The sequence below is a fragment of the Takifugu flavidus genome, chromosome 12 (assembly GCF_003711565.1).
Source record: "Takifugu flavidus isolate HTHZ2018 chromosome 12, ASM371156v2, whole genome shotgun sequence".
Classification (NCBI taxonomy): domain Eukaryota; kingdom Metazoa; phylum Chordata; class Actinopteri; order Tetraodontiformes; family Tetraodontidae; genus Takifugu; species Takifugu flavidus.
The window spans coordinates 11,937,767-11,951,442 of NC_079531.1; positions in this window are offsets into that span (position 1 = coordinate 11,937,767).

Here is a 13,676-nt window from a genome sequence, read left to right on the forward strand (position 1 = left end):
TCCGGCAGTGGCGGCCCATAACTTTTATTTGGCATTTTATAGCCGTTAGATCACAGCAGCCCAGTGCCATGCTCAAAGGTGGCCATCGGCTCACAGTCTGCGGAGAAGCCCATGAGAAAGCGCAAGATGGGAGCTGGAGGGTGCTGGGGGGGACAGGATGAGCGGGAGGGATGGAAGAAAGTGAGACCACCGCGGCTACAGCGAGCCCTGGGTCTTAGTTCAGCCCCTCTGATGCTGAGCGGACCCTTTCATCCCCTCTACAAGGATTTCCGTCCCATTTTCCCCCCCAGCAGACGTGTAATTGCTAAATGACAGTGAGGCAAAATGGCTTAATTCGCCGCAAAGCCGGCTTCTCTCTGAAGGGTAATAAGACTGTGTCTGACTCCCTCTCATGGTGAGCTCATTTGAAAATGGACTTAGCTGTTTTTGGGGTCCTCAAGGGACTGAGAAAGAATGAATCCCTGAATCTTCCCCGTACAGCCGGTGAAAAGGAGTTACGTTTAAAATAATTGAATTAAGGGAATTATTTGCATTTCTGACGGAAAATCAAATCTCATGGAAATAGGTATGCAAACAGCAGATTCTTTCTTTCTTTCTTTCTTCTTTCTTTCTTTCTTTCTTTCTTTCTTTCTTTCTTTCTTTCTTTCTTTCTTTCTTTCTTTCTTTCTTTCTTTCCTTTTCCCTGCAGCCGTCTGTCTGGTTATTACCTCTTTTATGAAATGATCGCTCTATATTTTCACTCAAACTTCCCATTCCATGACTTCAACAGGCTTGAAAAGTAAACACAGATCGCTGCAGATTAAAGAGCTGAATTAACGGCCTTCCTGCAGTCACATGGACTCATGGACTCTGGTATTTTTTTAAGTACCCTGCTGCGTCACCCCGATCCGGCTTTTACGACCGGCGGACTAAATGAACCCATTCTCAGCGACCGTGGTCCCCTGTGACCGTTAACAGCCCTCATCTGTTGGACTGGGCCGCCGTGCCGTTTGGATACTGGGCTGGTTGAGCTGCGTGTGTATTGGCAGACCTCTTGTCTCTGAGCTCAATTCAACCTCAGCACTTGGGGATAATGTTTCCCATTGCCACCATTAATATTAGGCTTTAAATACCAGAGTAATACTGGTCTACCTGGCACCTGTCTGTTGACATTAAATCCTATTTGATTCAGTCTTGCGTCATTTGAAGTGCTTCCTTGGTAACTCTGACTGTTTGGCAACACAGGGACGGGGGCTTCTTTACGCCAGAAGAGGAGCGAGTTTACAGAGTCGGGCGGCTGTTTTTCAGGTTCAGGATTCAACACAATCGCTCACAGAGGGAGCCAGCATGTTTGGGCTAAAGCTCTATATTGCACCTGTGGCTCTGCTCCTCATTGTACTGGTTCCCATCAGAACCAGTACAGTCCCTTTCACAGTTATGGGGCATAATTGTAGCCTACAATTTTCTGTTTCTGGTTGCTGCACTATGTAAACACCTCTTTTGGTGTGTGCGCTGTATGACACACACACACACACGCACGCCCGCACACACACACACTTTAAACCCTCCTGAATGCATTATTTAGTTTGTTAGTTTCTTCTTTTACTTAACACCACACTCATCCAGATACTGATTTTTTCCTGCTCTGAACTTGTTTCTGCTGTAGATGAAGCTTTTGCCGTCCTGCCGACGGTCTGTCAGGCCTCCGAGGGATGACAGCTTATCCTTTATTTGTGCCATTGCTCACCTCATGAATGGTCACCTCGGAAGGATGATGGACGTGCGTAACAGCAGTTTCTCTGTTGAACGGTGAATTATATGTCTCTCTAAGTGAGCCCTGCAGCAGAATGCATGCTGAAGGATGTCCTCCTCCTTATCAGTCAATGGGCATAAGTCTATCAACGACTCAGGCCTGAAGGAAGAACTCTGTTTTTAAATGTTATGAATAGGTGCTTTTCTTGCTTCCTTGTTCAGGAACTCTCTGCCCCGGGCAGATACTGAAGATGTGTCTGATGACTTCAACAGCACTGCCCAAAGAATAAGACTGAGGTGCACAATGCTCAGAGATTAGTGAGGTTCCTGCATAAAATCGAACAATCTACATTTAATATAATAATAATAATAATAATAATAATAATAATATAATAATAATAATAATAATTATTATTATTATATTATTATTATTATTATTATTATTATTATTATTATTATTATTATTATTAGAGTATTTCACCCCTCCCTCTGAAGAAAACAACAACAACAATAAAGAAGGGCTCTTTTCTATTAGTGATAAGATCAAAATCACAATGATTTGGAGATCGTTTGTTCACGTTTGGTGTGGCTCCACCCACTGGCAGATATGAGTACTTCACCGTGTTTTCTCTTCTCTGAAATCCCTTTTTCTTGTGCTTCCTAACATGTGAATGAATGCTGGACTGTTCAGGCCATGAACTGTGTGACTGTTGATTAATGTGTGCTAACTCGAGATTAATGCTGGAGTGACTGTATTTAGCCCATCTGTCAACAAAGACTTTGTCAACATGACACTCCTAAACATTATCTCTTAAGTCTGCCTTAATTCCCTTAATATTCAAGTAATTGTGTGTGTGTGTGTGTGTGTGTGTGTGTGTGTGTGTGTTGTGTGTGTGTGTGTGTGTGTGTGTTTCCTGTTTTTTGAATTTCATAAGCAGGACCTAAGAGGTGAAAGGTCAGACTCCCGCCAGGGTTTTTACTGTTATGACTCCTGATCTCGGCTCTATGGCAACACTGTTTTGATTCCTTCCTTGGGCCATCTTGACAGAATCGAAGGCTGGAATTAATCTGAGAGAATCCAGTCCTGTGAAATCTCCCAGAACAGTGGAAACACCCTGTAAGAGGCCTGAGGACCAGTGGCATCACACCCAACTCACCTGCGCCATTTATTCACCGCAGAGCCGCGTAGAGATTCAGCTCCAGGATCTGAAGACAGACGTCTTTGACAGCCCTTATCTGATTCATTCATTGAGTCCTGTTAAATTGAGACACGCTGAAGAAAGACTGTTGCTATCCTGAAGTAAAATTTTGCATTTAATGAGAAGTGATACATCAGAGTGATTTACAGCCCACGTGCAAAACGTAAACACAGCAAAAATCACAGGTGCAGACGTTTGCTGCCAGATATTGTGATGAGAGCTTTTATTTCTGGGCTTCACGTACAGCTCGTCTGTCTCATCGAAGCTCTCTTCACGGACCTATAAAAACATGCTGTGTTGTCTATTTACACACTTCAGGGAGGTTGGGAGCCGTGATTTAGATCTAAAACCAAAGTTTGCATTATTCTCTCATTGCACACTTATTTATATAAAAGCCTGATAAACTCAGATCAATGAAATAAATCTAATTGTTTTTGCATTGTGTAAATAAAATAAGCAAGAAATTAAAGTAGAACCTACTTCAAAGGTTTGAAAGGGTTTGAACAAAATAAATTGGGGTTATGCTGTCTGCAACTATTCATGTTCGGGGGCCCCACAGAGAGCCCAAATGGGCAGCCGAAGATTGAAAGCTCCATTCAGAGGACACACCTGGGCCTTCGGGAGAAACTTGTCAACGATTCACAAGTAGAGCCGTGAAATCTCAAGAGATGTTCTCCCGCTTTTGTCTCGCTCCGCTCTGAACGGCTTTATTAGTGCTCCTGCAGTCGTTCTCTTAAACGGAGCAACACTTTAGAAGTGCGATGAAGTGACGCAGGGCCCATTAGCTCACCGTGCAGCACGGCCACATACTCCTGGTGTCGAGTGATATCAGCAGCAGCTGCCGGCTCCACGGCAGCCCGCATGGCCTCAGAAGCCATCGGGTAGAAAGACAGAAGAGAAAATCAACACAAGACTGAACATCTGCCATTTTAGAGCAATAAAAGAAATATTTGCAGATGCCAGAATGACCTTTTTCCCTCCCTGCATGCCTGCTTTGATTAAAGCTGCCTATAAATAGTATTTGGTATTTGTACGGATATGTTTATGACTCTAATCACACTTTCCTCTGTCATCTGAGACTTAGCTTCCACGAACTTTTGGCACTTTGTGCATGTGCATCACTCTAAAAAGATATCAGCTTATATTAGACTCAAGTTCAAAATGATTTTTCTTTTCTGATCCGCTGAGGTCACAGCTGTCACGCGGGATGGTTTTTAACCATTATATATTTTTAAAAAAAACCTCAGTAAATAGTGATAGACAGCTCTGTGCATGTGTAGGTGTGCATGTGTATGCGTGGCCACTAATGTGCGCCTGTCACAGTGACAGAAAGGTGGCTGAGCTCTGCTCAGGCCTTCACCTTCTTTCCAGGCAGATTCCTCAACTTAATGTGTTAAGAAGAGGAAGACATTGAGACACACTGCTATCCCTGTGGGTATGAATTAAGCATGTGACAGGTGTGTGTGACTGTGTGTGCACGCGCCCCGATCATTGGAGGAATGTCCCCGGTCTACACGGTCGAGTGGAACTCCATCGAAACCGGAGAGCGAGTATCAGCCCGGGCGAGCACTGATACTGGGCGGCTGCGGCCGAGCAGATACCTATTTCACGTTCGCTCCGCTCTGCCCTTTTAACTCGTCTATCATCGAGCTAAGCGGGAAGAAAATTACACGCTGCAAGCTGAGCGTTTGTCGCATCACGTAAGGTTGATATGTGCAGCTTGCACGGCTGCGCTCCAATTCACAGGGCTTGCCTTCTAAAGGTCAAACAGAAGTGTTGTGCTGATCTGGGCAAAATGTTTGGCAATTATATATCATAATGTACGGAATTGGAGAAAGGATGAGCTGATTCATTGTTGTCCACTGGTACCTGCTACATTTGTTGTCATCTATGCAAGAATTTGCTCCTATCTGTTCGTACTGGTCTCATTAATCTTAACTGGTCCAAAAGAGCAGCTGAAGCACTGAGGACAGTCACAAAAAAGGATTTGTTTTGAAAAAAACGGCCTCTTTTAAACAATTGACATTACTTTGAGTGCAAGGAAATGTCTCCTGGTTCTTTAACCATCTTACGCTGCAAAAACCTCTAAAAGTTTGCATTCTAAAGAGAATCTTCGACAAACGCCGCTGCACATTTCTCACAGGCTGCATATGCAGGCTCTGGCTGGTATTTCAACCTGGAGGATCACTGGTGGCTTCAGTGCAACAGCGGCCCCATTGACTGGGCCCTTGTCCCTTCAGGCAAAGCTGCACCCAGACTCGGCTGTTTCTCGCCTGCTCCCTGGCAACTGCGGCTTGTTTTTGTAAAGCTGTTACCTGTCTGCTGATGAGCACAGGAAGAAGGCTGCAGTCATTGGCTGCTCATTGTTGAGTTTCCAAGAACTGGTTCTGAATGCCTAAATTCCTGTTTGAAGAAGGAGCTTTTGTCGCTTTGCTGTCATGTCGACACGCCGAAGCACAGCGAGCGAGTCGTCTTTACGTGCGGCAAATGCACCTGTGCTTACACATTATTGCATTCTTTGGCTGCATACTCTATAATTTGAGTTTTTTATAAGGGAATTAGATGGAAGTATCCTTTTGAAAACAGGGTAAGAAGCTCACCTCTGAATGCAGAGGTGGTGGTTCATAATGTGGAGGTTCATAATAAGGTGGAGGTTCATAATAACCCACCTTTGATCGGTCGGTCTTGTTACGACATCCGTATCCGTACACCTCCACTGATTCTGCTAGTCAGGCGTGTCCAGGTGAGTCATCCGGACCTGGGAACATGTTCCCTTTTAATCCTTTAATGATGCATTTATTTCAATGGTTTTTTATCCACTGTATAAACACTCCTATTGGTGGCAATTTCAGGAATTTAGGCAACATTTCACGCCTCATTTCCAGCAAATTCACATATTAAGAGCGGCTGCATCTCTGCAGCAGGTTTCAGAGACATAGTTACTTTAGTGTGAGCATTCCGGCTGCCTTCCATTACCACAGCAGCCGGACAGTTATCCATGTAAATAACTCCCATTTTTATTAACTTTTCTTGACACCATTTTCTTTAAATTGCACGTTTTTATGGCTCCCCTTTTTCAAGATAATTGCATTTAAGTGAATTATTGCACACAAGGCTGGTTGTAAAGTGCTAGTAGAGACAATAAAGAATCTCTTGGGCCGTGCACACATTCATAGACTCCTGGAGACATCTCTCTGCCAGGGTATGAAGTCATGTTGTAAAAGTGAAAACACATTGCACATATAGTGCTTTAGAATGAAAGTCCTGCTTTAGTGAAGGCACGAGGAAACAACACTGAACATTTCCTGTCATAAATCCCATAAAATTTACTTCCCTTCTTTTAAAAAATCCAGAACTCGTCCAGAAGAGAAGTCTGAGCTGTCTCCTTCTGGGCTGTGGCGCAACAGGTGTGGCTCTCTCTGATGAACATAATAGCCATTCTGTGGCCTGGGACTCTACGAGGCAGCGTAATCCCGCCCTAATCTCCTTTTAATTCAGGATGGATTGGGTTCTTCAGATCAGCAAGTGCTGGTGTGTGAGAGCTGAGCACATTAATATTGGCTCTGAATAAAAAAGCAGACGCGGGTTTGTTCTTAATGTCCAGAACTGTCTTCAATTGTGAAAGCCGCTGTTGGAGCTTCCAGGGTAGCTTCTATAAACAGCAAAGCTGTTTTGTGTTTGCATTAATTTAACTTCATATGTGTGCGAGTTCATTTTGACATCGAAGTAATAATCATGCAGACATTCTTTGAAACAGCCTGTGGTGCATTTTTCTTTAAATGAAAGCCAGGACGAGGACGAAGGGACTTAAAACCATAATTAAAAAACCTTTCTTTTGTGTGCAGATAATTAGACACTTCCACCTCTGATCTGAATGGCTACTCATTAAACTTAAAAGCCGGGTGTCTGCCTTTCTCATTCTGCATCAGGAAATAGTTACAAATAACTGCTGACTGAACAGGATGCATTCTGCTGCTGACATGTGTCTCAGTGTCATCATGTCCCATCACTTGGAGCTTTCAGCTCACCCAGCAGGTTGCTGTCAACACACACACACATGCACACACACACACACACACAGCAGGTAGGATTACTGTCAGAGCGGTTCGTACATCATGACTGACTGGGCAATCCGCTTACATGCACCAACAATTTCCTTTCACCTGGGGACAAATGTGAAGAGAAGAAAGGAAATATTGTGAAGGCTGATGGGGGAGATAACAGTTGTTTATTGATGTGAGACGTCTTATGTAAAGGGGAATAGGGGGGAAAAGAACATCTTTATTATTTGTACAGCTATTGAGAAACCAGAGGCTTCTCAGATTGAAATCTGCATATATATTTTATCTATATCTTCTTTTCCCTCCAGTGTGTATCAGTGGGAGGTCCCCAAATTCATTTTGAGGTTTTTAATCCAATTAAGTGAAGAATAATTTATGTGTCTGCTGAGCCATGGGAGCTTGTCAGACCTTGTTCTGACTAACAAGCCTAATGTGACGTTTCTCAACCTCGAGATGCACAAGCTAAAATTAAAAAAAGAAAAGAAAAAGAAGCACCAAGCATTTAAAAATAGTAGCTTTGACATTAAGAGCGAACGGCGACATTGTAGAAAAAACATAAAATGTGTTGCAGCGTGAGGAGAGCTGCTGTGTGGAAAGAGCAGAATGTTGGATGACAGTTGATAGAAAGAGCAGAGGTGTCAGGTGTGTCTCTTGGCTGCTCCTCTATTTGGATAACCCTGGACTGGGATAACAATCCACAATTGGAGCGTGCACGTGTTGCACAAACCTCTGTGTGACTGAAATGTGGTGTAAACACGTGCAAAACACTCGTCTTTCCGAACGAGGATGAAGAATTCATCAGTTTGCCCCCTGGGATAGTCACCTCAGCGCTGCAAAGACAACAAAATGAGGCGCAGTCGTAAAAACAGTATTGGCAGGAAGTCCTGTAAACATATACAGTTACATTACGTCATTGATAATTCATGTTGGAGGAAATGAGAGAGCGCAGTTCACCACAGACAGGCTGTAAATAATTATACTTCCTCAACCTCAATTGGGAAAAAAGTGAACAGAAGTATCTGACTGCCTTTCTGTCGTGTGGCATTCAGATCATCTCTTTCACCACAGTACAGGTCTGCTGTCAGCAGGTGATAAGGATCTTCGCTTTCATCCAATACCTCGCCGAACTGAGTGTGTGCAGCGTCTCTTCTAGTCACTCAGCCTGAAGGCCGCAGTGTTTAAAGGATCTAACAACTTTACACTTTTACATTTACATAGAAGTCCTCTGCTAGACAACAAACCGGAAAAACCGCCAGGAGGACATGATTGACAGCAGGATGAGTTAATCTGCTGCTCAGAATTCTCAAATATAATTAAAGACACCAATGAGTAATAATGAGCAATTATGATTGTTGCAAAGTTCAGCAGTCGCTGATGTGCTGAAGTGTTTCTGCAGGGTTTCATTTCATACATTTAGCACAGACCGGCCCCTCTGTGGATGAGGATGAGTGGACACAAGCCCCAACGCTGCTGTGCTGACAGCACTAGAGTGATTTAGCAGCAGTTAGTGGAAATAGAAGATCCAAATACCAGAGATCAGTCACTGGAGAGCTGGACACATTAGTCAAAATCTCAAAAAAATAAATTTGAAGAGTACTTTAGCAAAGATTCCCTGATAAACTCATACGAGTGAGAATGTGCCATTTGCGGTGCACAACCTATTTGCTAACTATGTAGCAGCAAACACACACCTGCAGATCAAATGTTTGGCGCCGTCACAGGTTTAATCAGGAAGACAGACAGGTTATAAGTTAAAATATATTGTGTTGCATGACATCCATGAAGGATTTCTGATATTACATATAATAGATGAGTGCACAAGCATGTCACTCCAGGAAAGATAGTTTAATAGTTTTAATTTCTTTCTTTTTCTTTTAAGTCGAGGTAAAGGGCACTGGGCATAAATTGAAGAGCAAAATGGTCATATGTGGGGCCACAAACCCCCAGTTTGTGCTGGAGAAAGCAACTGGATGTAAAGAGGTGGAGAAGATCAGCAGTTCTGCGTCTGAGGCCAAGGCTTTCGGTCAAAAAAGGGTGGATTCCCCACTCCACGTCAGAGAATTGGGGGAGTTTAAGGATCAAGTAACATATTCACGAGTGAGGGCAAGCAGTAATGACTGTAAATAAAATTTTAAAACATTTGAATCAGAGTAAAACCATGTTGTTGTATTTGTTTCATTCATAGTGTTGAATGATCAACAGCAACAGCTGCAAAGAATAAAGAAGGAAAAAGTGGCAGATATAGAATCAAACATCCCAGAATAATAAGGTAAAGGTAACAGCTGTGTGTGGATTTCTGTGGTTTTTCTATCTTCTACTTGCAGACATCCAACAGGATAAAGGTAACATGTTCTGGGAGGATTGACACTACCTGATACTGTCTCACACACACACACACACACACACACACAATTCGCAATGGTGATCAGTTCATGAACACTGAAAACAAAATTGTGAGATGACGTCTCAATGGAAACATCCCTCAAAAAAACCAGACTGTACAAGCCTTTTATTCCACAGCCAAATCCAAAATATTACACATTCTACACTTCTTACCTCCTAGAACCTAGAAATAACTGTACAACACCAGTGCTTCTTGGACCACCGTCCATGAGCACTTAAACAAAACATTGATGCAACATTTCCCAGAAAAAGGAAGTTAAAAAAATAAATATTTCAGACACGTTTAACCTAACATCCACACACATATTTGAGGCATTAGCGTGTCACTGGTTAGGAACCTTCAACCAGGACATCCTCTTACCACTACCATTCAGATGTTTCCCTTAAATAGAGACGTTGTCTGATCTCTTTACTCACATTTGAATGTTAGCAGACATCCGTGATAACACAGAAACACAGAAAGAGGCAAAATTGAGAAAAGTATCGTCTTTCTGACCTCCTGAAAAGTGAGCTGGTCCACGGTGAGGACGGGTCACAGACGCACTTGGATAACTAAATCTGACAACATGACCTCTGACCTCTGCTCCCTGATGCCGGCTGACAAGTAACACTAAGAAAACATGCGCCTCTGCACCTTTCTGTTGTTTTTGACCACATTCTGCTGTGCAGCATGAAATCAGATTGACCTGCGAGCATATCCCCGAGTGTGTGAACGTGAGCGTATTTGTGTATGAAAACCTCTTTGACATCCCAGAATTCTGCATCACATGAGAGGACCAAGGATTAGGGAAAGTGTCCTCTCAAATGACTTGTCCATCTGTCCCGGGATCGAGTTATAAGGAGCTGCGATATTGGATGATTCATTTCAATCAGCAGCAGATCCAACTCAAATAAGTCCCCTAACTACAAGGAAAATCCCTCCGGAGGCTGGGATCTGTTCTTTTTTGGGGGGAAAAACAGAGTTTCTTTTTTTTTCCTGCTCCGTCTCACGTCATTTTTTTCTTTGGCGACCAACAAGCTTGGCCGTTTGCTTCATCATTCCTAAAGCTAATAGTAAGGCTTCCATTTCTTCTTCCCTTTTGTTCACTAATCAGGAAGCGTCTCGTTCCCATTCATCATGGAAATTGAATCATTACCACCCACACTACAGGAAAGAAAAACATCATCAGGGCCTAATGCATTCTGTGGCTGCATAAATGCTGATTGTCATCGTGCACTTTAACAGATGTGAGGGTTAATGATAATGCTTTGATCTTCTTTAATCGAGTTGCTTTGAGGTCTGACCCCCGAATGAATTCGTGAATTTGCTCCGGTTCTCCAGCCCTACTGGGCCTTTGCCTGCAACATCACCATTATATTCATAATAGTTTGGAAAATGACAAGATACTGTTATTGTTCGAATATAAAACAAGTGAATGTGTCTCACAGCAGAGCCAGCAGGCAGAAACTTAGACCTAATTATGTCTAATACTGACACAGGGCCAAAATAAGCTACATGAATTATTACATTCGATGTTGTCTTTGACTGCTTAATGAGGACTAAACTAAATTTAACTGTTGCAAAGATTGACTGCGGCTGCAGCTCAAATGGAAAAACAATATTGCGTAAGGTGTTTCTGTGTTGGCTGGTGTGTGCTTTACCTGTCCTCGTTCTGTCTTTGTCTGCAGTGCGGTGGGCTGGAGGACGTGGATGATTGGCCAGTGTTTTGGTTTACCTGTTGATTGTTTGCAACCACCTGGCATATTTAAACTCACTTTGGAGCTCCACCCTTCGCCAGATGGTTGCGTACCTGTGGTCCCCGTGTTCGCCGATAGTACTTTTCCTGTGTATTCATGTTTGTTATGGTTTGAGTGAGATTGTTTCACCTCACATTTTTTGAGCTGATAAAAGCTTTAAGTTTCAAGAAAACCATCATGAATATCAGTGGGAGAGCCAAAACTGTCAATAGACAAGTGGTCAGGGTTTAAAGGGGGCAGGAAAGGAGAAAATCAGGCCCACAGAAATGTAGAATTAATGCTATATTATAATTCTCAACTTCAGACGTTAAATTCTTTCCAAGTTCTAATCCAGGTTACAATAGTGGTATTGTCTGTTATGTGGTTGTTTTTCACTTCCCTTTTCTTTTTGGCACCTTCTGACGCGTGGATAAAATAGTGCAACTGTCTGTCAGTTCACACACACACAAGCGCATGCACACATTCTGGGGCCTAAAACACACTGTCTCCGCTCTATCAGCCGTGTTTCATCACCTTTAAGTGCTTATGAAATGATCTATATTGGCTGATGGCCAGAGCTCTTTTTCCTTTTGCTTCACAAGGCAGCAATGTTGTTTGTGCAGTCAGACCTCCAGGCGAAGAGTTCACCCTGTCAGGGACGAGGACACACAAACCTCCTCCTCTTCCTTCGCTCTCCCGCATGTGTGCAGACATGCATTTGTTTGCACTTGTATATTGTGGATCTGATTTTTTTTAAAGGGAATTTTGCCACTTCTCATAGACTCAGACAGCTAACTCTAACTGCCAGTTATGGAGGTTGGATTAGACTGGAGTGTTGGACAGTTTGGGTTTTGTACGGGTATGTGCACATAATTGACTGAGTGCGTATGTGTTTTGGCTTGTGGATCCACCCTTGGCACATGGCACCAGGCCAGCCGCAGGCAGATAACATCTTGAAGGAAACATTACAGCACTACATACTCACTTCGACTGACTCAAGTGTTTATAGCAACCAATGCCACAACAGGTGGAGAGGGATGAACCTTTGGCAGGCGGACATTTGACTGTGGTTTCTGATGCCTCGTGACAAGTCAAGAGGAACTGATTCAATTAAAGCTTTTCCATATAAAAAGATTTTTATCTGAAGCAGAGAAAGAACAGTGTGGCACGGCCTTGCCAGGATGCTCACTCACATTACAGATGCCAGATGCCTAATTTGTCATTATTAATTTGCCCCAAATATCTTTTGTGTCTCTCGGCTTGTTTTCCCAGTTGCAACGGGCGGCAAATATTCCAACTGAGTTAGAACAAAAGTTGAGTCAGTTGTATTAAAAATGAGTGTTTTTTTTTAGGTTTCCTATTCCTACCACCGAAATTGACCCAATTATCTTGATTCTTTCAGATTTCAGCATTTATCCAAACCAGCGACACCTGTGCTGCACGTGCATTATCCAAAATAATCAGTCATCTCAGGTGATGTACAATTGTGCACACCATTACGTACAAATGGACATCAACATTATTGTTTTAACTCCAGAGCTGAAGAAACTGTAATTAATTCTCTACTAGCGTTGTTCTATGGTTTCATGCGCAGCCTCAAGTCTGCCTGCTTCTCCTGGACGGACTCAGTCTGACTGGTTTTCTGTCCTGGTGGTCGTTCGTCGGCGCTCACCGGTCAGATGTGGCCTGTTGGACACGCACCTCCACAGAATCCTCCCAGTGGCATCTGTCATGAGCGGGACACATAAAGCATCTATGATGGAATATTAAGATGGAATGAGGTCAGACTAGGGGCCATGCACACTGTTCTGTTTAGAGGAGAACCGCTCTGAAAACAATTTAGGTAAAAGTACAATTACTTATTTAAAATAATAGTCTGTAAACATGAGTGGAAAACTGTTAGATTCAGTCATTTGAAATGATATAATTAGTTCCTGTTCCTCTTTCAATTTATATTCTATTCTTTTGGAACCTGTCAAAACAAACTGAGGAATCTGTAATTACACCAACATTTCCCACAAAAATAATCCTAATCAGCGGGCGCTCAGGATTTGTTATTTATAACAATCAGGAGAACTATGTGGTATATTTTCCTTTCATTAAGCCACAGATGAGTCACACATGCATCTGCTTCACGTGTAGCAGCTTGTATGTGTCTTAACCACCAGCACAGCTGCTGAAGCACATCTGAAAATCTCCCTCATTCCACTGCCAGCAGTGGGACACTCTTGATCTTAATCTCCCAAACAATTAACAATTAAAACACAAACATGCTGCCATTCAATTCCAAAAAAAAAAAAAATCATTCATGAATGTGCAAGTGTGGATGCTGGTGTGCCTGCCCCACCTTAGAACAGTGCACGACCCTCCCCCGGAGCTGCCCGTTCACCTTCGGCTTCTCCCTGACCCCAGACGGGGCCCTGGCAGCATCGCTGATGCGCTCTGCTGTCAGAGCAGATGACAGGGGAAACATGTTGAGAAAATAAAAGCTCGCGGGTTGCCAATCAAAAATATTCATCCTCCCGTCGAAATATTTGGAAAAGACATGTCTCTCTGCTGCTACGGC